Consider the following 25109-nt stretch of genomic DNA (forward strand, 5'->3'; position numbering starts at 1 on the left):
GCTCCTTGTGTCTGTATGACCAGAAGGATATAATGCTTGTACCTCCCCATGCACAGAGCCACACGTGGAGACCTCCCACATGGGCAGTGAATGCTGTGTAATGACTATACTGGGCCTAACCACTTGCTTCACTGTCATCATCAGCCTCAAGTATCATTTGTTATGTACCTAACCCAGTGATATACTCTGTGTGAACCACTATTTTGTGTTATCTCCATCTGCTCAGCAGTCCCATTAGAAATGAGGAAACTCGGGCTCAGAGAGGTTAGGCAACTTGTTGGAAGCCACACAGGAAGTTAGATGGTGGAGCCCAGACAGAAATCCACGTCTAACTCCAAATTCTTAACCATTACATTGGGCCCATCCTTGATAAAGTTGCAACACCAACGTGAAATAAAACTCTTAAAACCACATTAGCTAAACTCTCAGGAGGCTTCACTGAGCATTTCTAGTCACATCTTTCCCAGTGAGGAAGCAATAAAGATAACTCCATAACATGGCATTGAATTATTTGACTTTAAGACCCTCACAATTTCTAAACTGCTATGGTTAGAGGTGTAGTTATTTTAAAAGTTTATACTTTAAAGTGACTCCTTACTGCTTGTTTCATGAGTATCAGACATTGGTCTTTTCCTAACTTGGGCAATCAAAACACTTCTCAAAAAACAAACAAAAAAAAGAAAACCCACTTCTCATACAGGCAATCTCTGGTGATTCCCTCACAACGAAATCCAGGCTAAAACTGGACAATCTGGTTTCCCCGCATTCCTCTCCTATCTTTCTGCACCTTCATTTTTGACTTAACTTCTCATTCGCAGCAAGCTGCTACTTGCAGAGGGGAGCAGCAAACTCCAACCGGGAAAGCACATCGAAGGAGACCAGAACAGAAAGCAAAGCGCGCCGCTGACCTGCCTTCCCTGGGTGAAGCCCAGCTGTCCCCCTCCTGTCCTCCTTGACTACAGAAAATGCAACAAAGTACAGACAAACAGGCAGACAGCCAACCAGACAGAAAGATGAGGGAAATAGCCCCTGACGCTTCCCCTGGAAGATCAGAGAGTGTGCCTGTCCAAAGGCCACTCCGCCTGTCGGTTGCCAGTCCTGCAGGGTCCTGGGACCAGGGGGAGTGGGGTGGGTGGAGAGAAACCTGCCCCTTGACCCATAGGGCAGCCCCCGCGGCTAAACGGAGAGTTTATTTGGCCAGGCCAGAGAGGCAAGGCCGGAGAAAGTGGCCACACGCCGGGGGCGTTATTTTTAATTCAGCAGCTATTTACGTGCAGGGGGCTGAAGAAAGGAAGGGGCAGGGGTCTCCAGCCTGGGCGGTGCCCATCACAGCCTCCCCGCTCCCCGCCCCCAGCCCTAGCCCTCGGCACCCACCTGCTTTCCCGGCGCGGGTGGCGTGCAGTCTCGCGGACGCGCACGTGGACGCCTGCGCCCCCGAGGCCGGGCGGAGGCGCCCCAGGCCGGGCGGGCGCGCGAAGCGGCGAGAGGGGTGTCGGGGTCCGCGCTCGCGGCAGCCGCTCCGCTAGGCTGGGCCGGCCGCTACGGGGAAGCCGCCCGGGACCTCCCGACGAGGCTCGGCGCCCGCCCCCAGCGGGACGCGGGGCGCGGGGTGCGCGGTCTCCGCCCTGCGCGGCCCCCGGAGGCCCGGCCGAGGCCGGCGCGCGGCGGGCAGGTGAGGGCACGCCCAGCCCGGGGCCTGCCGGGTCTCGCTCCGGGAGGGGAGACGCGCTCCGCAGAGCGGGGAGGGCTGAGGGTGGCCGAAGGGCTGCGGCGCGGCGGGAGGGCGGGGAGAACCGGGGAGGACGCACACCGCCTGCGCCCCTCTGGCGAACTCTCAGGCGGCCCCTCGGAGGCCGCCTGCAGTTTCTCCGGTTCCCCGAGGCCCTTCGGGGACTGGCCCAGGTGCTTGAAATCCGGCTACGTGCCCTGCTCTCCAGGTGTAGCCATCACTCACACCTCGGGGTGGGTCCAGGTCCGGAGACTCCCTTCTCCGCTTTAAAGAGCCTGGGGGACCTGCGACCGTCGGCTAGAAGAAACGAGAGCGGCTCATCTCTGAGTAATAGGGTGATGTAAACCCCCGACGAGGGCGTGGCGCCCAAAGTATGCAAGATGCAAGACCCCGAGGCAACTCAAGGCCACGCCGCCGGCCGGAATTGGGTGGCTCACCTCAGATTCACCACCTGGTCTCGCCGGGCACCTTCCTGTAGGATTTACTCCGGAGGAAGCCTGGGCCACCCTGGAAGGGTGGGTGACTTTGGGCAATGTACACAACTTGTCCAAGCCTCCTGGGTTCATATTACACACATCTATTGCTTACTACATGCCAGATATGGGGCTGAGCTCTAAGGATGCAGTGGTTTAATGAGACAGTCAAGGCAATGATAGTTTCCTCATCTGTAAAATGGGTAGAGATGGAATGTCCGCCACCATTCCAGGGTGGGATTTCATTCAGTCCATGGCAGAATTTCATGCGGTATAATATAGGCTTTAGCGATTTACACCAAGTACATAAGGCTCGTAACAACTTAATTTAAAATGCTATCGAATTTAGAAGTGGGATCCTTGTTTTTGCTGGCACATTACTATATTCAGCCGTTACAATGGTTTTGAAAGTATTTTACATTTAATTTTAAAAAGGTCAGTTGACTTTGATTTCGGGGCTGTAAATTCAAGCCCCTACTGGGTGTAGAGATTACTTTAAAAAAAAAAATCTTTAAAAAGATCAGTTGAGGGGTGCTTGGGTGGCTCAGTGGGTCTTAAGCATCTGCCTTCAGGGCAGGTCATGATCCCAGGGTCTGGGATGGAGCCCCCCCCCCCCCCCCCCCCCCGCATTGGGCTCTCTGCGGGGGGGGGGGTTTGCTTCTCCCTCTACCCCTCCCCCCTGCTCGTGTGCTCTCTCTTTCTCGATCTCTCCCTCTCAAATAAAATCTTTTTTAAAATGTGGGATTTTATAATTAAAAGAAACTAATTGAAACGTGAAACTGAATTTCCTAATTTGGTAAAGTTTGTGCATTGTGGGAATGGCATCAACTGTCATCTGGTCCTACTTCCCTATGGGCACAATTATGTTATCTTGGGCAGAAGGTGTCTAAAGGCTTGCTTTGTGAAGACTGTTCATGATTGCTTAGAACATAGACATTCTTTAATATGTCCTGTGTGAACTTGTAGTAGTAATGGTTTTATTTATACCAATTGGTGTCTCATAGTAGTTGAAAATATCTGGATTCTGCTGAAGAATTTAACTGGCTTTAAGCTTTCTGCTTGGTTTACATTGTTTTTTCAGCTTTTCATTAAAATATTATATATTTTAAATTTATATGCAAGAGCACAAATCATGAATATATAGCTGATGAGTTTTCACATACTGAACACACCTGTGTAATGAGCATCCAGATCAAGAAACAGAATTTATCGGTCCCCAGAAGTTCCCTAGTCCCCCCTTTTAGTTACTACCACCCCCACCAGCATAAATACTTCCTGACTGTTAACTCCTTACCTGGGTTTTGTTAATCTCTGTACTGTATATAAAAGGTACCAGATGGTATGTGCTATTTAATGTCTGGTTTCTTTTGTTCAACATTATGTTTTCGAGTGTCATCCATATTGTGTGTCCTGAGGTTTTTTGTTTTTACTACCTAGTTATTATCATTCTTTTTTTGTGTGTGTGAGAGAGAGGGAGAGAGGGCGAGAGAGGGAGGGGGGAGGGGCAGGGGAGAGGGAATCCCAAGCAGACTCCCTGCTCAGCATGGAGCCCATCCCAGGACCCCGAGGCCATGACCTGAGTGAAAAGCAAGAATCAGCTTAACCAACTGAGCCACCCAGAACCGATGGTTGTTATTATTCTTGTGAAACAGGTCTAACACATTCCTTAAGATCCTGGGTTAGAAATGAATTAAAAACTGTGTTCTGGACTTTAAAATTTCATATGTCAATATATATATTATATACATATATATATAAACAAGCAATATTCACCCTTTCTCTCTCTTAAAAAGCAAGCAGAATCAACATTTTGAATCAGTTATTTAATTAATTTACACATATCAATCAAGTAATGATTTAGTTTATTAATTCATTCAGCCATTGTATTACTGTGTGCTAGACACTGTGATATGTGCTGAAAATACTCAGATTATCTTGGTATGGACTTTATCTTCAGATCATAGTTATGATGCTGGGGAATACAGATGTGGGGTATTTACTTCAGCCAACTTCGCGGAGTTGGGAGAAGTGTGAGAAAAGATTTTGGAAAGCAGATGATTTTTGAGATGGATTTTGAAGCTTTGGGTAAGAGCTTGATAGTTACCTATAATAATCTGTAGTCTCTAGAAAACTGTTTTAAGATTTTTAAAAATATTTTATTTATTTATTTATTTGAGAGAGAGTGAGAGTGAGCGAGTGAGAGAGAACACAAGCAGTGGTAGGGGCAGAGGGAGCTGACTTGGGGCTCGATCCCGGGACTCCGGGACCATGACATGCACCGAAGGCAGACGCTTAACTGAGCCACCCAGGCGACCTGTTTTAGGTTGTTTTTAAATTAGCAAGTAGTTGTTGTTAGCTTCAGTTGGCAGAAGGTGGAGGATAAAGAGGAGCTGTATCTCCTGGCTCAACATGTTATGTGTTCATGGTACAAATAAATATTGAAACAGTAACTGTTATCAGACACCCATATGCTGAAAAACTGACGTGAGGATTAGTATCCTCCAGTTGTAAGTTAGTCGTGTCTGCATTATTGCATGGGATATGAGTGGATTGGACTGGTTGGAGCTGTGACCACATTCTTACTCACTGAACAGGAAGGGGAAGTAAACAAGTAGAGGCCCTCTGAAGGTCCTGGTTGTCTTGTTAAACACTAGCAACTTCCTTCCTCTAGCACCTTACCACTTCCACTAGATGAGCCTTCAGAGCTTAAAAAAATTCTCTATAATTAATTGAGAGAGAATGAGAAAAAGCTGAGAGAAGGAGAAAGGGGTGGGTTTTTCCCCCCTGGATTGACGGTTTTATTTGACCAGACAGGATGTTGTCCAATGTAAACTTCTTTATTAAGTATTTAAGTATTAAATGTCTAGCAACCAAGAAATGACAACGGACACCTAAAATGCATTTTTATTTTCACCCAGTCATTGGGACTCAGGAGCTGTGTTCATATTTGTGGTGAATATGTTCTGTTCAGCGCAAAGAAGCCGAATGTGCCTATTAAAGCTACACCCTCCTTTCCAGCTGGATGGATAATGAGCACCTTCTATGCCCAGGCAAGTTCTATAATTTTCTCCTTGTGAGGGTGGAGAGGGTGTGTCCTGATGTATCTATAGGCACAAGATGGAGAAAGAAAATAAGCAGGCCTTGCTGGAGGCCGCACTAGAGCCCACCATCAAGGATGAGAGGAGCAAGGAAGATGGTCACTCCCTCCCTCGTTCCCTCCCTTCCTCCCCCTTCTTTCTTTCTCCTTCCTTCCTTCACATCATCTCAGTCAAAGGGTACAAAAGATTATATACTGATAATCAAGTCTTCCTCCTCTTTGATGATGAAGTTCCCTTCCCCAGAGACAATGGATACCTATTTCCTCTAGAACCTTCCAGAGATAGTCTATGCATGTAGACTATTTTTGCTTTTTTACAAATGATTGTATCCTATACATATTGTCCTTTTTTTGCGTTTTTTTTTTTTTTTCACTTAAAATAGCTTGGTGATTATAGTGGGCATCATGACTACCTACCACCCTTGGAAAGTCCTCTTTCTGTTTGTAGAAATCCTTATGTTAGTATCCCAGTCTAGAAATCGGAACTCAAATTCTCAACCTCCCCGGCAGCTGGGGCACAGGCCTACAGCCTGGATTCTGTCACTCAGATACAGTCAGACTTTAATTGGGAAGTGAGCGAGATGTGGAAACAGGATGCATTTGGGGTTTCCATCAAATCATCGCAGCCCAGAATCATTGATAGATTTAAAAATTAGTGAGTAAAAATATGACGAGAAACAGGATATTTGTAGTTTCAAAGTATCTTCCTGCAAAGTATTTGTCAATGACCTAGAGAAAGATAGGAACATTAGTGTGGAAAAAACTGGCAGATATCCCCTTAACCAAGTGATCAAAAATGAACATGATTGGTGATAATGCATAATGATCTCGCAGGCCTCCTGATATGATACACGGAGGGGGGCACAGCATCACTTCCACGGTATTCTTGCCCCAAACGTTATGACTTCAGTTGAATCATGAGAAAATATCAGACCGACTCAAATGGGAGGACAGTCTACAAACTAAATTGCTAATACTCTTCAAGAGTATCAGGGTCATGAGAGCAGGCACCCTGAGAAACTGTCTCAGATCAGAGGAGACTGAAGAGACGTGGGAACTGAATGCCATGTGAGACCCTGGACTGAATCCTGGAGGAGAGAGAGGACATCAGACTTTTGGAAACTGACAAATCTGGGTTTACCTGCTTGCACTGCTGACACTAAAGAGATCAGAGGGCTTGCGCATATTTTAGTTTGTTTCTCTGAGCCTCAGTTTCTGCTTCTGTAAAATGGGAGTAGTAATACCCACTTCAGAGGGTGCTATGAAATGAGAGAATGTTTGTAAAGCACTGAGCACAGAGCCTGAAACATGGCATATGTTCAATAAGTTTATTTAGAGAAGTCAGTGGATAAGAAAGAGTGAGGGTGTTCTCAGGGAAAGGGGAGGAACTGGAGACTCCTGGGGGGTTGTATCTCATGTCAGGGAGGTAGGACTGTGCTCACCTCTCCTCTTTTCCTGCTCACATGTACGGGATCAAAGAAGGGGAGGAACAGTCATTTAGGTGAACCCATGTAAATTTATTGACTTTCTCAGACTGCACCGCAGGAAAACTGTGACAGTTTACACCCAGGTTAGTAGGAAAAGGGTCACAGTAAACTCTTTCCAAATCCCAGTGCAGTTGCAGGGTGCACCAGAAACGTAGGAATGGCTATGTGTTACTTTCTGGTAATGGATGTTCGATAAGCACTGGTTACTGTTATGGTAGCAGCTATGATTTCAAAAAAATCTAGAATGCTGAGTGTGAGAATGCTCATCTTTCTTTTTTTTGAATCTAACTTAATCTGATTGATTTTTGGTTAAAGGTGGTTGATTGGCTACTCCTATTTATCATTTCTCCCTATTGAGCTCCCTGCTAAAATAGTAGTATCGGAATAAAAAGGTATAAACCTACCATGACAAAGGTTAACAGAAGAAAGGTCATCAGTCAATGAGAGATTTCAAGGATTTTCTATAGGATAGAAAATTGAAAGAGGAGTGGTTGGTAATGAAGAAGGGTAGTAAAATCTGTGTCTAGGAGTTTGTGAAAATGGGGATGTCCCCGAGGCTTTCCAGAATATTTTCGGAAGCATTTAGGTTAGGTGTGTGAATGCCAGATCTCCACTGCGCTAGCCCAAATCCAGAGGGCTCTACTCTGTAGAAATTAACTGTCTCTTTTGAAGGGTTACCTGGTTTAAAGACTAACTCTCCACTCATCAACCCTAAAGAAAACCTTATCAGTAGAACCTTGAACACTGAGCTCCCAAACAGATTAAAAAAAACCCCTTCCCATCCTCAAACATTATCAACCATTTAAGGAAATCCTCCAATATGCAAGAGAGACAAAAAAATTCCTTTGAATCTTTGTTTTACTTTTTTTTCAGTTTTATGAACTATAATTAACATGACAAAATTTAACATGGAAACAAATGAACAAAAAGATAAGAAACCTGGAAGATTAATACAAGGGAAGAGCAAAAATAGAGTGGAATTAATTATCACAGAAATAATATGAGAAACTGCTCAGAGATAAGGAATGTGAACCTCAGTTTAAAGAGTCTACTGGACACCTAACAAATGAATAAGTAATTACACCAAAGAACAGCATTATGAAATGTAAGACCACCATGGGAAAAAAAATTTCAAAAGCTTTTAGTAAGAAAAACCAGGTTAATAATTCAATTCTCATATAACTTGCCTTAGAGATGTTTTCAAGGATGAGCTCTAGAAAGCAAAAGCGAATGGATCAAGAAAGGGGAATACCCAGGATGCAGAAAACAGCGAATCCAATCCAAAAAGACTAGAGAGGGAGAATTGAGGGCCCTGGAAAGAGGTCTCTGTGGCAAATAAAGACCTCATAGAAAATCTGGTATTATGAGAAGTTTGGAAAAAAACCTGGGATATGGTGAAAAGAAAATATGGCAAAAAAATAAGGTCAGTTAGAAAATTCAGGAAAGCAAATGGCTGTAGAAAAGGAAATAAAATGATACCTCTTTCAATTTCAAAAAGTAATCTATAAACAAAGCAAATATGAATTATAGTTATGAAACAATGTAAACATTGTCATTGTGGTATAATAAGGAAGATACTTGGTCTTCACCTGGTTCCTGACACACATCTCCTAAAACCCGTGGAATTTCTCATATGATAAAAGTGACAGGAGTGTCTCTTGTTCTAAGGTGGTGACTCTTGGTGGGGCTCTAGATAGCTTCAAGATGGGGGTTGGTGGCCAGAAGGACCAGATCTTGATTAAAATCTTGGAACTTTCAGCACCACTCTCTAATCTCCGGGGAGGGAAGAGGGGCTGGTCATTGAGTTAATCACTAACTGCTATAATCCCGCCTATGTTAAGAAATCACCATAAAACCCCTTAAACTGTGGGTTTTGGAGAACTTCTGAATTAGTGAACACATCCACATGCCAGAAGGGGGGTGCACCCTAACCCCAAGGGAACAACCCCAAAGGGGACAACCCTTTGGGACCCTTCTGGACCTCACTCTAAAAGGACTTTCTTCATCCGCCTGTTCACTAGTATCCTTACTAATTAGCTGACAGAGTAAAAACACCATTATTCTGAGTTCTGTGAGTTGTTCTAGCAAATTATCAAGCCTTGAGTCTCGGCGAACCCCTGACTTTGTAGCCAAATCAGACAGAGTATAGGTAACCTGGGGACACAATTCTTGCAAATGGCATCTGAATAAATTCAGCAGTGAGTGAAACCAAGCCCTGGCCTTTGTGGAACTTGTCTTCTAGTGGAGAAGACTGACAGTGGGTCCGTAAATACATACAGATAAAACATAATTTCAGGTTAGAGAGGAAATTAAAGCAGGATAAGGGATTGATTTTTAACTGACGGAGTCTTTTCAATTTGAAGTTTACTGCTTGATACTCCTCATTTGAAGATATGGGCCTTCATGATGGTGTCACACTTTGTAGCTCCTGTTTTTCTTTCAAATCTGTTTCCTCTATCTATCTATCTATCTATCTATCTATCTATCTATCTATCTATCTATCTGACAGAGAGAGACAGCCAGCGAGAGAGGGAACACAAGCAGGGGGAGTGGGAGAGGAAGAAGCAGGCTCCCAGTGGAACAGGGAGCCCGATGCGGGGCTTGATCCCAGGACCCTGGGATCACACCCTGGGCCAAAGGCAGATGCTTAATGACTGAGCCACCCAGGCGCCCCTGTTTCCCCTTTTTAATTGTCACAATAGCCCTGTAATAAGCTTAGGCAAGAATTCAACATAATCTAGCTGGGGAACCATCCAAGGTTCTTGAACTAAAATACAGAGGGAAGAGGTACCCTTGTGAAATAAAAAGTCACTTGGAAAGTCTTTCTGTTTTCTTTTTTTTTAAGTGTTTAAATTTATTTAAGTAATCTCTACACCCAATGTGGGGCTCAAACTCACAACCCAAGATTAAGAGTTGCATGCTCCTCTGACTGAGCCAGCCAGGCGCCCCAACGTTTTGTTTTCATATAAGTTGACAAAGGAACCCCTTGGCCTCGTCTTGCCAAGCTCACTCTTCAAGGTCCAAAGGGAACGGAGATGGGAGAGATGATGCTGTGTGTGTGTGTGTGTGTGTGTGTGTGCGCGCACGTGTGTGTGCACCACACTCAGCCCTTTTGTGTTGAAGGACTGAGTTTAGCTGTTAGGACACTTTGGTTGTAGGCAGCATGAATAGATTCTGTCTTAAAAGGGTAAAAAGAAAAATTAAAAAGAGTTTATGGTAAGAATATGAAGGTATAGTTCATTGAATCAAGGAAAATCTCCCCATTAGACTTTGGAAAACATAGGGACCAAGGCACACCAGGGATCCAGGGAGTCTCTTCAGGCTCCTCTCTTCAGATAAATGAATTCCATATGGTTTTAGACTTCCTGTCTATTATGGGTTGGACTCTGTCCTCCCCCAAAATATATGTTGAAATTTCAGCCTTCCATACCTGTGAATGGGATCTTACTGGGAAGAAGGATCTTGGCAGACGTACTCAAGATGAGGTCCTGCTCATCCAGTGGCGATCCAGTATAACTGGTGTGGATCGAAGAGGAGAGTCAATGACATACGAGGGGAAGATGATGTGACGATGGGGGCAGAGACTGGGTTGATGCATCCAAGACCTAAAGCATGACGAGGATTGCCAGCAAACACCAGATGCCAGGAGAGGCAAGGAAGGGTTCTTTCCTACAGATTTCAGAGAGAGCATGTGGGCCCTGCCAGCTACTTGATTCTGGAATTGTAGCTTCCAGAATTGTGAGACAAAAAGTTTCTGTTGTTTTAAGCCACCACTTTGTAGTGTTTGATTATGGCAGCTCTAGGAAATGATTAGTGTTCTTCTGCTCCCGGTTCAAATCCCAAGGGGCAAATATCTGGGTAGCGCAGCTTATGTCATGTGCCCACCCATGAGATGATATTTGGAAGAAGTAGTTCTTCCAAGGGTGAAGAGATGCTATTGTCAGGAGTAGGGAAAATGGTGAAGATAGCAAAACCAGGAGGTGTTCCTGGCACTGGCCCACATGTGTGCCTGGACCGTCATGACGTGGGATGACGATTCAGCAGTGTGCAGGCCACTTCCTGGCCACGGGCTGTTCCAAACCCAGTGGTGTTTCTGTGATATCTTCCTGACTGGAGCAAATTCAAACCTCTCCAAACTGAACATTATCATAAGTATCCCGGTCACTGCACTGAAACTTGCAATTTTAAAAATCACCCACCCACATAAGCACTAACCCAGCCATGCAGCTATTCATCTGCTCGTTCCTGTCCCATTAACCTACCCCACCTTCTACCTGTCCATCCATCATTAACTCACCTATACGCTTACCCACTGATCTACTCCACCACCTGTTCACCCATTTCACTATCCACAAATGAGCCGGCAGTTTTGCCCGGCAATATTTCTAGGTTCATTCATTTCTTCATTCATTCAATAAATTAATATTTGTTGAGTGTCTCCTAGGTGCCAGGCATTGTCCTAGGTGCTGGAGTTAAAGCAGTGAATAAAAAGATATGGCCCCAGGGTGCCTGGGTGGCTCAGTCGGTTTAGCTTCTGCCTTCAGCTCAGGTCATGATCTCAGGGTCCTAGGATCGAGTCCCGTGTCCAGCTCCCTGCTCAGTGGAGAGCCTGCTTCTCCCTTTCCCTCTGCCTGCCACTCTGTCTGCTTGTGCTCTCTATCAAATAAATAAGTAAAATCTTTAAAAAAAAAGATATAGCCCCTGTTCTTATTGCAAAGGCAGATTTTAGACCAATAATTAGGAAGATAAAATGTGAAGCAACTTCTTTTCTCCTAATGTCTTTCCCCCTGGTGCCTCTCTCTCTCCAGTTTGCATGGGAAGCTTTGATTTTGGAAAACTTGCAGAGGATTTAGCATAGAAAGATGGCAAAAGGAAATCACTTCTAGAGGTGAGTGGGATTTAAGTCCACTAGATTCTAAGCTCCTGTAGGGCAGAAAGAGTGTATGTTTTAATTCATCACCTTACCCCCAGGGTCTGTCACATATAAGGCACTGAACAAATATTCGCTAAATGATAAAGAGGGGTCAGATTTGAGTTTTTACCCATTGAACTGTTTAAAGACTTAAAAAAATTTTTTTTAGAAATTAGGGAAGATCTTAAGTAATATCTTTATAGATTTCACTGCTGTTCTGTGCCAGCCATTGTGGAGGTAGGAAATCAGCCAGGAAACTGAGAGGATGTGTAGACTAAAGAATCCAAATGGATGATTCAAAGTTGATTGAATTTTAAGGACTCCCAAAGAGCAAAAACAAATGCTAAGGAAAAAATATTCTCAGCACTATGAAGCTTGGCAGGATGCAAACCACTTCTTCCAGTATATTTCCAACATATGTTTTAATGCTTTTATGGAACAAATATTTGCTTTTAAAAATGCATTTTTTCTCTATTATAAGATGCATGTTGGTGGTAGAAGATGTAGAAAGGAGAGCCCCTACGTGGAACCTCAGCCTTTTCACCTCAGAGGACCACATGAGTTCTTCCACACGGAAGAGCTGCCAAGTGAGCGTCAACCTGTGAGGGCCCCTCTGACCATACTTGACTGAGAAGACACCAGATGGAAGGAAGAGGGAATTTTACGGCACCATGGGGAGCCTTCACTCAAGCAACTTGGGACCCACTGGGGAACACTGGGACAGGGCGCCACACCGAGGGGTATTAGCAAATGTAGATTCTAGATTCGAGAAGATTCCCTCAGTCTGTTTCCAGTTGAGGTGATTCCTGGGAGCCTGACAGCTCTCCAGTAATGGGGGGTGGGGAAGGATGGAGACGAGAGAACCCTCGCGCCTCACATCTGCCAACTATTGAGTCTTTGGAAGTCTCAGTTAAAATCCCAGACACACGTACAAAGGTTATCCATCGGCTTCCATTCAGAAATGATAACCTTGTTAATATTTGGGTATAAATTTCTTCAGTCATTTTTTTCTGTCTACCTGTAGAAAGATGTATACAGAGAACTATTTTTGATAACAACAGGATTTCATATATATGCTGTTTTGTATTGGTATAGCAATAAGATAGTTAAATAACACAAGATAGCATTAGAAGAATCCACATTACAGTTTAAGGAAGAATGTTGACATTATCTCAGTAGTGTTGTTCATTAAATGATTCTGTCTTACGATCATTTTCTGTCTCCTCATCTACAAAATGGGAATGAAGATAAAAATAATAGCTTCCCTGAGAGGTTGTCTTGGGGATAAAATAATAAAAAAAAATAATGATAGTCACGGTAATAGTAGGCGCTTCTGTGGATCCTGCCATGCGCAGGGCACTGTTGTCAGAATTTAACATATGTTAGTCAAACATCACAGCAGCCCCATGAGTCAGGAACTATAATTATCCCCATTTTACAGATGAGGAAATGGAAGCACAGGGAAGCTAAGTAACTGGCCCAATATCATACAGCTAAGAAGTGTCGAAGGTGGGATTAGAACTCAGGCAGTTTAGCTCTTGTCTTGACTGTGTATCTGAAGGAGGCTTTGCAACTGAGAAGTCTAGAGGTGTGGCTAGATGCAGGATTTCACCAGAGCCCTGCCTCTTTCTCATCATGTCTTGGCTATGTTTTCTTCTGCGATGGTGTCATTCTCAAGCTGACTCAACATGGTGAAAGGATGACCTTCACCATGTTCATTATAAATGCGCACTTGGCAATGCCCAAGAGTTCTGACAATGTCCTGGGAAGGCTTCCCAGGCCTGGCTTGGGGCATGTGCCTGCTCTTGGGAGGGTAGACCCAGCTTCAAGTGAATCACTTGGAATGAGGAGGATTCCTATGAAACGGGAGTGGGATGGGCTCTCCAAGAAAATGCAATACCAGGCAGATGGAAATTATGTCTCCTATAGCCTTGCTCCTCAAAGTGTGCCCACAGATCATCATCAGCAGCAGCCCCTGGGAGTTGTTAGAGATGCGTGTTCTTACTCTCCCTCTAGACCCACTGAATCAGAATCTGCATTCTGACAAGGTGCCAGGTGATTCCTGCACACAGTGAAGTATGAGAAGAGCTGCACTCCAGAGGGCTTTTAGGAAGAGAGGTGTGGTTGATCTCTCCCCCTCCTCTTCCACATTGACTGTATGAGTGCTTGAACAGTTGCTGCAGTCATGATAATGGCCCCAACTGGGAAATGTGAATGTAAGAGTAATAGTACCCTTAAATCTTGGCAAGAGCTCTCTTCCCTCCTCCTTGGTTCTCCCTTGGCTTCTCACTGGTTGACGAGTCCATGGAGGCTAAGAGGAGTGTCCACTTGGAATCCACCTCTGCCCTTGTAGACCTTGCTTTGGGTACCCGAGAGTCAGGAATTCCTTGTACAAATGGTCCCAAGCATATCTCTGCTTGGGCCTCTCCTCCAGCCATTGCACTCTGAACACCCGGGTTCCGATGGATCTCCAGCCCGCCGTGCAGTATAGACCTCGGCACAGAGAGGAACAGTGCCTGGGGCTGCCCTTCCTCTGCAGAGTGGATCTGCCATGAGTGTGTGTACCTTTAGGTCCAAGGGCCAAAGAACCTTACTTTCCTCCAAGCCCTGTCTATTTACTTCTTCCCCTTCCTTTCTTCTCTCACAGCCCTTGCATTATCTCTAAAGCCCTTTGAGTTTGTTGGAGGAAGGAAACAGGAATGATCACAGGGGACAGAACATGGAGGTAGTTTGTGGAGTGTTGAATGACCCCACCCCTAGGGTCAACATCATAACCTACCTGAGCGCACATGTTTTTCTTTGTCCCCATGAACAAATATCCCTTGCCTAGATTTGGTAGTTTCATACCTGTGTGAGTTTTTACTTCGGCACTGAATCTCCAGTCAGTATGTTTTAGAAGGTTTCGAATCGCCAGAATCATTTTCTTTACCTACTCTGTGTCTGGGATTTGGCTGAGGTATGTACATGTGAGGCTATTATGGTGTGGAATAGAGCCGGGGGCGGGAAGAGAACACGAGTGGGCTGCTGGCCTGGGCCTAATGAGATAGTAATCTGCAATAGGTGCTCAATAAATGTTTGATGAGTGTGGCTCTCTGCTTGCTTCCATCTGCAGCATTTCTTGGTAGGTACTTGGGGTGCTTTAGCATATGGTACCCACTAGATGTCACTGTTGTCATGTATGCAAATCCTATCCCTCTGGGTTCCTCCTACCCCTCCCCCACCCGGGTCTGATTTCATTAGATTGAGAACACAAATATGCCCATTTTTAAGTTAGAAGGCAGATTTTCCTCTATAAATTACCAGAATCCTTGCTTTATTTGCATCTCGTCACTGACTTTGCATTACGTTTGTTGTTTTTCTTGCTTATATTGGGTATATGAAGGTCTCTGTACACAGTAGGTGCTAAATAAAATTTGAATTGAATTGAAAAGGACAGTTTCCAGAAATTTGAGGAGAGAGTGTCCTTCTACTTTAACTTACTGAAGTACTATTTATTTATTAAAAAGATTTAATTTATTTATTTATGAGGGGTGGGGGAGGAGCAGAGGGAGAGGGACAAGCAGACTCTGCTGAGCTCAGAGCTGAAGAGGGTCTGGATCCAAGGGCCCTGAAATCATGACCTGAGCCGAAATCAAGAGTCAGATGCTTAACCAACTGAGCCCCCCCAGGTGCCCCCTATTTATTTCTTTTAAATTAAGTAAATTCCTGATCCTACCCGGGTTCTTAAACAGAGCTCAAGCCAAATTTGGTGTGAATTTGAGTAGGAAAAAAAAAATCACTCACCTCTAACAGAAAAGTAGCCTTTCCTTTGAGTATAAATGTCGGCATAAGTGTAGGTAGTAGTTGTACCACCTAGGACCATGCCACCAACAGAAAGCACAGATTTTATAATACATGATTGCGGATGATTTTGAAGTAGCGTATATACCTCATCTCCACTTTGAAATTAAGATAGTGACTAGATTCACCGTTAGATCTTCTGTGTTAGAAGAGAAGCGCACGTGTTGCTATATCCCACATTTATTTTTAAAGTATTTTGATAACCATATTTAGTGGGGTTAGTTTCCTTGGTAGTCATATGCGTATTGTTGAATGTCTAAAAGCATCATCCCGAGAGGGCCTCCATAGATTTCACCAGACTGACTCATGGTAGGCAGAATAATGGCTCCCCAAAGACAGTCACAACCTGCTCCCTAGAACCTGTGAAATGTCATGTTACATGGCAAAGGGGGAATTAAGGTTGCAGGTAGAATAAAGGTGGCGAATGTTCTGACCTTAAAATAGGGAGATTATCCTGGAGAGTCCAGGTGGACCCAATGTAATCACAAAGGTCTTTATAAGTGAAAGAGGAAGGCAGAGTTGGAATCAAAGTCAGAGGGGAAATGATTTTGTGACGATTGAAACAGATTAAAGGGATTGCTTTGAAGATGGAAGGGGCCACGAGCTGAAGAATGTGAATAGCCTCTAGAAACTGGAAAAGTCAAGGAAACGGAGTCTCCCCTGGAGCCTCTAGAAGGAAACACCCCTGCCAACACCTTGGGTTTAGCCTCGTGAGTTCCATATGAACTTTTGACCTCCAGAGCTTTGAGACAATGCATTTGTGTTGTTTTAAGCGATTAGGTTCATAGTCATCTGTTACAGCAGGAATAGGATGGGAATACAGTAACAAAGAGGTCTATGGCACAAAAAAATCTAGGAGACCCTGTGTCTAGACTAAGGATCAGTTAAGGACAGTTCTTTCTTTGGTGGAGGTAGGTGGTGAACTAAGGAGTTGTCTATTGCTACATAACAAATTACCCAAACCATAGCAGCTTAAACAACAAACATCTATTATCTTATAGTTTCTGTGGGTGAGGAATTTGGGGGTGAGTTAGCTGGGTGGTTCTGGCTCTGAGCCTTTCAGGAATACTGTGGTCAAGATATGGCAGGGGCTGTAGTTGGCTGAAAGCCGAACTGGGAATCTTCTAGATGGTGCACTCACATTGCTGTGGGTGGGAGGCCTCAGTCTCTTGCTGCATGGACCTGTTCATGGGGCCTCTGGGGTATCCTCCCAACATGGGGGCTGGCTGCCTTGAGAGTGGGTCATTTAAGAGAGAGAGAGAGAGAGAGGAAGGTAGAAGCTGCATGCCTTTTACAACCTGATCTCTGAAGTCACACCATCACACTTGTCACATTTATATGTTAGGAGTGAAGGGACAGGAATTAGCTCCACCTCAAGTAGCAAAGAACTTTAAACAACTTCCATGAACAGATCTGTACCAAGAGCTGAAACCAAGAAAATTGGGATAAGGAAGGTAAATGACAGACAAAACTATGTATTGAAAATTTTATTCTTAATTTAATTCATTAAAGCCCTCATTTAATCATATTAATGGTTGAAGTCTTTTTTTTTTTTTTTAAGATTTTATTTATTTATTCGACAGAGATAGAGACAGCCAGCGAGAGAGGGAACACAAGCAGGGGGAGTGGGAGAGGAAGAGCAGGCTCCCAGCAGAGGAGCCTGATGTGGGGCTCGATCCCATAACGCCGGGATCATGCCCTGAGCTGAAGGCAGACGCTTAACCGCTGTGCCACCCAGGCGCCCCTAATGGTTGAAGTCTTAAGCCAAAGAAATAGTGTCCTTCCTTGTAGAAATTCTGTGATTACCAACTTGGCCTGGAATAGTATGTTTTTTAAAAAAATAAATTTTCTGTTTTGGAATAGTTCTATGATTACAGAAAAGTTGCCAAGATAGCATAGAGAGATCTTGTATACCCTGCAGTCAGTTTCCCCTATTGTTAATATCTTACATTACTGAGGTACATTCATCACAACTAATGAATGAATATTGGTTCTATTGGTTCAATACTATTATTAACTAAAGTCTATAGTTTATTTTTGTTTTGGATTTCCTTTGTTTTGACTTAATGCCTTTTTCTCTGAGCAGTACATTTTTGTGTAGGTTTCTCCCATGTGTCTCTGGTATCTTCCTGGTACCAGCCCTTTTGGAAATGGCTACAGAAACAAGTAGGTATGATGAAGAGGACAGAAATTCTGGAAATGGACTTGGATTTGAATCTTGCCTTATTACTTACTGGCCCATGGTCTCATCAAATTTTTCTTCATGACCTCAGTTTCCTCATCTGTAAAACTGGAATGCTGATCCATCATAGGAATGTTGTGAAGATTAAACAAATCCATTTATGTAAAGCACTTGGATAACACTTGGTGCATTAGCCATTTGGGGAGAGCTGTTTCTATTGTTACGATCATTACTATTGTTACCTCAGCATCTTGTGAGGTAATCTGACCCAGAAGAAGACACTTCCTATACAGCATGGGAAGTGCAGAGTCCCCGTTAGTGTTTGGAGATGATTATAATGTCTCCTGCAGAAGTGACATGAATTGAGGCTTGAAGAATGGAGGGGTGTTGGTGGAGGAAGGGCCCACGGGATAGGAAGGAGGATTTTGAGGAAGAAGGGTGGTGGTGTGATCCTTGCTGAGATGGTGTGAGTCAGCTGGGGAGCTCTAGAGAAGGCGAGCAGCTCTGTGTGTGAGGTATGAATGGTCAGGAGCTGGGCCAGAGAGACTCATAGGCTGTGGTGGGGAATGTGGACTTTTCTCTTTCCTGGGGACAATGGGGAGCAATGGAAGGGTTTTCAGCAGGGGAGTCCCTCAGATTAGGGTCTTCTAGAAATGGGTTTGATGGGGAAGCAAATCGGAGATAGGCCATCTACACCTTTTATGTATCACCATGGTTTTTTTTTGTTTTTTCTTTCTAGTAGACTGGCTGGAGTGGCGACCACCCCCAAATAACTTTTAGAGACTAGATGTTGAAGACGGCAGAGATGAAAATGCCTGACCCCTATCTCTCCCCTGCCCGGGAATCGTTGCTTGGAGTAGAGATGCTTAATGATAGGAAACACCTGTTTTGGAGTTTACATAAATGAGAGATACTTCTATTGTGTTCTGGCACTGATCCTTAGGCTTATTTGTTATAGCCATTAGCCTACCCTGAGAAATACAGCTGCTATGGATTGATCATGTGGCAGGGGAGAGTTTTGAACACTAATGGATTTGGGGTTTTAAACTTCTGACGTAAATTTATAAAACCTTGGGAGGTAGCTTTACCTGGCCTGTTATGAAGGTCTCTAAAACAAGACATGGTAGCTGCAGGGATCACTGCTGGGTCATTCTAAAGCATTTTCAATGGTTCACAAGTAGAGAGAAATGAAATGCAGAGGGTTCATGTTCAAGCCTAATATAGTTCATCAAAAAAGACTTTAAGTACGTGAAGTTTTCCTTGAAAAGAAATTGAAGTATAGAAAGAGCCCACTTCCTCATGATGCATAATAAACTTAAGAAAGACCACATAAAGAGACCAAAAAAGACTTTTTTATCAGACCAAGTCACTTCTTAATGCTCAACTTTGTTTGTCACAAGTGAACAGGTACATATGGTTTTATTGAGCTTTCTTGAGAGAGCTTCCAAGAACGCTTACTTGATTATTTATTTTCAAAGATTTTATTTATTTTTTTGAGAGAGAGAGAGTGCAGAGGTCAGAGGGAGATGGAGAAGCTGACTCCCCGCTGAGCAGGGAGCCCTTCAAGGGGCTCAATCCCAGGGCCCTGAGATCATGACTTGAGCCAAAGTTGATGCTTAACTGACTGAGCCACCCAGGTACCCCTCAAATCTTAATTTTTTTAAAGAGTAAGGAGACATTTTGTGTTTAGAAATGTATTAGATTAACTTAGATTAGATTAATTTAACTTAATATTTGGTGTCCTAATTCTAATCTCCTCTCCTTTGTATAAAGAAATTCTTTTTGTCCAGGATAAAATATAGAAACAGAGTATAGATAGGAAACTATACCATTAGTTAAAATATAAATATAAGTATAAAATATGCAATATAAAAATAAAATACAAACAATATTAATATACAAAAATAATAATATAAAATATATTTTAAATTGAGGTATAAAAATAGAATATATTTTTTCCTGGTCATGAAGTTATTCCATCATCCACTGAAGTAATAATTTAATAAATGCTTTCTAGGTGAACTGAGGGGAAAAAAAATGCTTTCCTAATCCTATGTCCCTTCTGATGGGGAAGTTCATTGAAATCTATTACTTCCTGTTTACTGACTTTTCAAAGCAGGAAACAAACTTCCTGACAAAACACATCCATAAAGACTGTAAATAATATATGTTAACTTTGTATATAATGGATCTTTTTTGGGATAACATACATAAAAATGAATGAACTGTGTAAAATTTTAACAAAAAGAATTTTTTTAAGGCTGTTTAAAAACTAACCTACCTGGGGCGCCTGGGTGGCTCAGTCGTTGAGCGTCTGCCTTCAGCTCAGGGCGTGATCCCGGCGTTCTGGGATCGAGCCCCACATCAGGCTCCTCCGCTATGAGCCTGCTTCTTCCTCTCCCACTCCCCCTGCTTGTGTTCCCTCTCTCGCTGGCTATCTCTATCTCTGTCAAATAAATAAATAAAAATCTTTAAAACAAAACAAAACAAAACAAAAAAACTAACCTACCTTATGCAATTCACAATTTTTTTCTGTGAAATTCAGAAGTTTTAGTTTCTGACCTTATTGTGTATTTTTTTAATTTCCCTTTTGAAAACTGATCTTGTGGAGAAGGTTTTAACTAAACCTTCCCTTGAAAAATACTTGAGCAAAATTTCCTTTTTAGTATCCTAAATTGTAATAACAACCAAAAAATAAAATAAATTGTAGTAACCAAATAATGTGGTGTAGGAAAAACCTGGAAAACTAATAAAAGGTCCCTCCAGCCTTTATTGGCTGCTAAGACACCATACACCCCCATCACTTTTCTGAACTCGCCTACCACCTCCTCTGAAGTTCACTCCAATCTAGCCCATCCTGCCTTCCTTTATTTTCTCTGAGCATACCAGTCCCACACTTGACTCTGGGCCCTGACTCTGCCTGGAAATCTTTCCCCCTTGTCTCCATATGACTGCCCCTATGAACTTTTTTTTTTTTAAGATTTCATTTATTTGACACATAGGGAGAGAGAGATACACACAGAAAGTGAGAGAGAGAGCACAAGCAGGGGGAGCTGCTGGCTGAGGGAGAGGGAGAAGCAGGCTCTCTGCTGAGCAAGGAGCCCAATGTGGACCTGGATCCCAGGACCTGAGCTGAAGGCAGACGCTAAAGCGACTGAGCCCCTCTGGGGCCGCAACCTCCCCAACGCCCCCCCCACCCTGAACCTTTTTGTCTTCATCTGTAAAAGGCCTGTCAGATCTGTAAAGGCTTTTCCAGTTCCAAAGTGCTAGGATTTTGTGACGTTTCTGGCTGCCCTTGTAGCTTCTAGGGGACAAGTGATGAGAGAGGGGTCTTTGCTTGTTGTGATTGTATTTCACAAATCTGATACCTAAGAATTCTTTGGTAAGTACCTTTTAATGTACTTTTTCAGCTCTTGAGTATTATAGCCAGTGTTCCTTGGTTAAATGGTTTCCTGTACCCTTTCATTGGGGCATACTGATGCTGGTTTAATCCTTGGAGCTTTAGTGACCATGCTCTCCTCAGCTCTGCCCATTACGTACTGTGTGACCTTGGAAAAATCCATCTGACTTCTCTTCTGAACAATGAAGGGGTTATTTAGAGTTTTTCTTTTTTTTTAACAGGACCTGAATGGAGCTCCAGGGGTATTCAGGGGTGAATACCATAAGGACTAAAATTGTAAATTGTATGTTCTGCCTACCTCTCCCATGGTGGGAGCTGTTTTCAAGGACATGATCTTCAGAGAGCAATGTATTTGGTAGCCCCCAAAGTCTGTCTTTATTGAACCCTGAAACGTCTCCACTGAGAAAAGCTGTTCTCCAAAACGGAATGACCTTGGATGTTATTATTGCCTTGAGAGGAGGCCCGTGTGCTATTATCCAAATACAACATTGTGTGTTCATACCTGACAAGTCTCCTAGTGTATCATCTTTGTTAAATCACATGTGGACACAAGGGTCCGCTCTGAGGGATCCAATCCCCCGCCCAGGGGACCTAAGCAATCAGTGGTTCAGATCATGGGGCCCTTGGTGGAAACATTGTTACTTATTTTAGGAAGCGTTATCTTAATCCGTGTTTTTACTCTGCACGTGCTCGTATTGTTGCTGGAGCATCCGCTTCCCGTGCAGCGCGATCGCTGCCGCCCAATGAACCACCTCCATGCTAACGAAACTCCAACCCACAGGGCACAATATTGAAGAGGGGGCATCTGAGATTGTAGGAGCTTGCCGCCAGGGGCGGAGCGTTGGAGGACTTCCTCGTGAGCACGTGACTGCTTGTTCTCCCTGGAGATCCGGGCACTTGGAGGCTCTTTGCCCCCGCCCCATGCTGGAGTGTATGTCCGGCCCACAGTGGGAGCCATTTTCCAGGACGCCGGTTTTAATTTTTTTTTTTTTAAAGATTTTATGTATTTGAGAGAGAGAGAGAAAAAGAGAGCATGCGCATGAGTGGGGGGAGGGGCAGAGGGAGAAGCGGACTTCTTGCGGAGCAGAGAGCGTGCCTCGCGATTCCAGGCCCCTGATATCAGGACCTGAGCCACCCGGGCGCCCCGAGGCCGCAGCTTTGAGAGCAGCGTGTTATTTGAGGACATCAGGACCACATATATGATTGAACCAAGGTAAGACCTCTGTATAAACTTTTAAGATTCCGGCGGCCCCTGAGGAGATCTGCTCTTCTGGCGGCTGCCTAGCCCAAGCCCCGGAAGGTCCCCCGCTTTTTTAACCTGGCACTTAACTGATCTGAAGGGTTGGCCCTCGTTTGGGGGCCAGTTCCAGATTAACCCCCAGGACGCTCCTGGGGTAATGCACTGACACTAGATATGGATGGGACACAGATCTTTTCTGCAGCAGTCGCAGGATGATGTTCACAGTCACGAAAGGCGGATTATGAAACATTTAAATAGCATCTAAGGCTATAAGCTAGAGGCATCGAATTTGTTCTTTGAAAACTTCTAGGATGCTGCGTCTTTGTTCCCCAACGTCCCATTTCTTTATCTTAGAAGGTAATAACTTGTTTATTGTATAGTAGCACTTAGCTTAATCCAGATAATTGAGACACAGGTATAGCATTATAATTTTATTTTGGTCACCGAGGTGGGGGGAAAAATAATCCAAAGATTAAAGTAGTCACTAATGGCTTCAAAGTGTTTTAGCCTTCCTCTCTCCCCCAGTCTACAGGGGTTGTATGACTTTCATGAAAGGTAAGGCTGCCTTCCATCTTCTGTGTCTGTCTGACATTGTTGTTGGTGAGGTTCTAAAAAGCCAAAAAGTAAGCCAAGAAAAGCAAAAGAAAAAACCTGGAAAGGCATGACCCGGGATATGCAATCAATTTAAAAAATCTCCTCCTGAACGCCTGGAAGTTGACTGTATTCACATCACTTTTGCATTGTGTAATGAAGCACTGCATTCTCCTTGGTTTTCTAAAGCACTGCTATTCAAAATGTGATTCCTAGACTAGCAGCATCAGGGTCACCTGAGAATGCCTTAGAGATGCAGAATTTGAGGCCCCATCCTAGATCTTCTGAATCCTAATTATTTATTTATTTAATTTTTCTAATAATATTTTTTTATTATATTATGTTAGTCACCATACAGTACATCCCTGGTTTTTGATGCAAAGCTCGATGATTCATTAGTTGCGCATAACACCCAGTACACCATGCAATACGTGCCCTCCCTACTACCCACCACCAGCCCATCCCGTTCCCTCACCCCCCTCCCCTCTGAGGCCCTCTGTTTGTTTCTCAGAGTCCAAAGTCTCTCATGCTTCATTCCCCCTTCTGATTACCCCCCCTTTCTTTATCCCTTTCTTCCCCTACAGATCTTCCTAGTTCTTATGTTCCATAGATGAGAGAAACCATATGATAATTGTCTTTCTCTGCTTGACTTATTTCACTTAGCATTATCTCCTCCAGTGCCGTCCATGTTTCAGCAAATGTTGAGAAATCGTTCTTTCTGATAGCTGAGTAATATTCCATTGTATATATGGACCACATCTTCTTAATCCAGTCATCTGTTGAAGGGCATCTCAGCTCCTTCCACGATTTAGCTATTGTGGACAATGCTGCTATGAACATTGGGGTGCATATGGCCGTTCTCTTCACTATGTCTGTATCTTTGGGGTAAATACCCAGTAGTGCAATGGCTGATCAAGATTAGAGCAGAGATCAATGAATTAGAAACCAGGGGCACAGTAGAGCAGATTAATAGAACTAGAAGCTGGTTCTTTGAATGAATCCTAATTTTTATTTAAACAAGATGCATAGAGGACTTGTGGGTTCATCAAGATTTCAAGGAATCAGTTCATTTAATTCATCTAAGTTATCAAACTCGTGAGCATAGGGTTGTTTATAGTATTCCTTATTATCCTTTTGAAGTCTATGGGATCTATAAAGATGACCCCTTTTTAGTTTCTGATGTTGATAACCAGCTTTTGGTTTTGTTGATTTTCTTTTTTGTTTTCCTATTTTCAATTTTGTTGTTTTTTGCTCTAATATTAAAATTATCTCCTTGTTTTTATTTGCTTTAGTTTTAATTTGCTCTTCTTTTTCTAGTTTCCTAAGGTGGTTATTCATATTAGATTATTTGATTATTATTATTTATTATTTCATATTAGATTATTAGGTTATTCATATTAGATTGTTTGGCTTTCTACTATGTGCATTTAAAGCTGTAAATTTCCTTCTAAGCTCTGCTTTAGCTGCATCCAGCACATTTTGATCAATTGCAGTTTCATTTTCACTTAATCATATTTGAAAATTTTCTCTTAAGACAGCTACTTGGGCTCATGAGTTATTTAGAAGTATGTTGTTTAATTTTCAAATATTTGGGAGATTTTCTGGCTATCTTTCTGTAATTGATTTATAATCTAATTCCATTGTGGTATGAGATCATATTTTGTATGACTTTTGTTCTTTTGAATTTGTTAAGGTATATTTTACGGCCCAGAATGTTCCATGTGAGCTTGAGAAGAATGTGTATTTTGCTCTCGTTGGATGGAGTATCTACAAATGTCAGTTAGTCCAAGTTGTTCGGTAGTGCTATTCAGGCCATCTATACTATTCTCACTGACTTTCCACCTGCTTGATATATCAATTGTTAACAGAGATATAACTAATTATAACTTTGGATTTATCTCTTTCTCCTTCCAGTTCTATCAGTTTTTGCCTCATTTTGATGCTCTCTTGGTAGGTACATACACATTCAGGATTGTTATGTCTTCTTGGAGAATTGATTTCTTTATCATTGTGTAATATCCCTCTTTATCCTTGATACTCTTCCTTGTTTCAAATCCTGCATTGTTTGAAATTAATAAGGTGAGTTCAGCTTTTTTTTGATAGTGATAGTATGGTGGATCTTTCTCCAAGCCTTTACTATTTATATACTATTTGACTT

General features: G+C 43.2%; 1 protein-coding gene and 1 long non-coding RNA gene across 3 annotated transcripts in view; one reads left to right on the plus strand and one right to left on the minus strand.

Moving 5' to 3' along the window:
* FERMT1 (FERM domain containing kindlin 1) overlaps window positions 1-1519 on the minus strand; it is a 36920-nt gene extending 35401 nt beyond the window's left edge. Inside the window, exon 1 of one of the 2 annotated variants that reach the window (XM_045808851.2) lies at window positions 1375-1519. The gene's annotated coding sequence lies outside the window, so the exon portion shown is untranslated. The remainder of the gene's footprint in view (window positions 1-1374) is intronic. The other variant, XM_045808846.2, reaches the window with a different exon arrangement.
* Window positions 1520-1790: 271 nt separating this feature from the next.
* On the plus strand, window positions 1791-15216 carry LOC148108058 (uncharacterized). The gene is made up of 4 exons (XR_015720946.1): window positions 1791-2244; window positions 5121-5252; window positions 11595-11674; window positions 12180-15216. It is a non-coding gene; the product is annotated as an uncharacterized LOC148108058 (long non-coding RNA).
* Window positions 15217-25109: the final 9893 nt, after the last annotated feature.

The sequence above is a fragment of the Ursus americanus genome, chromosome 22, assembly GCF_024610735.1.
Source record: "Ursus americanus isolate L20-20 chromosome 22, mUrsAme1.1.p, whole genome shotgun sequence".
NCBI lineage: Eukaryota > Metazoa > Chordata > Mammalia > Carnivora > Ursidae > Ursus > Ursus americanus.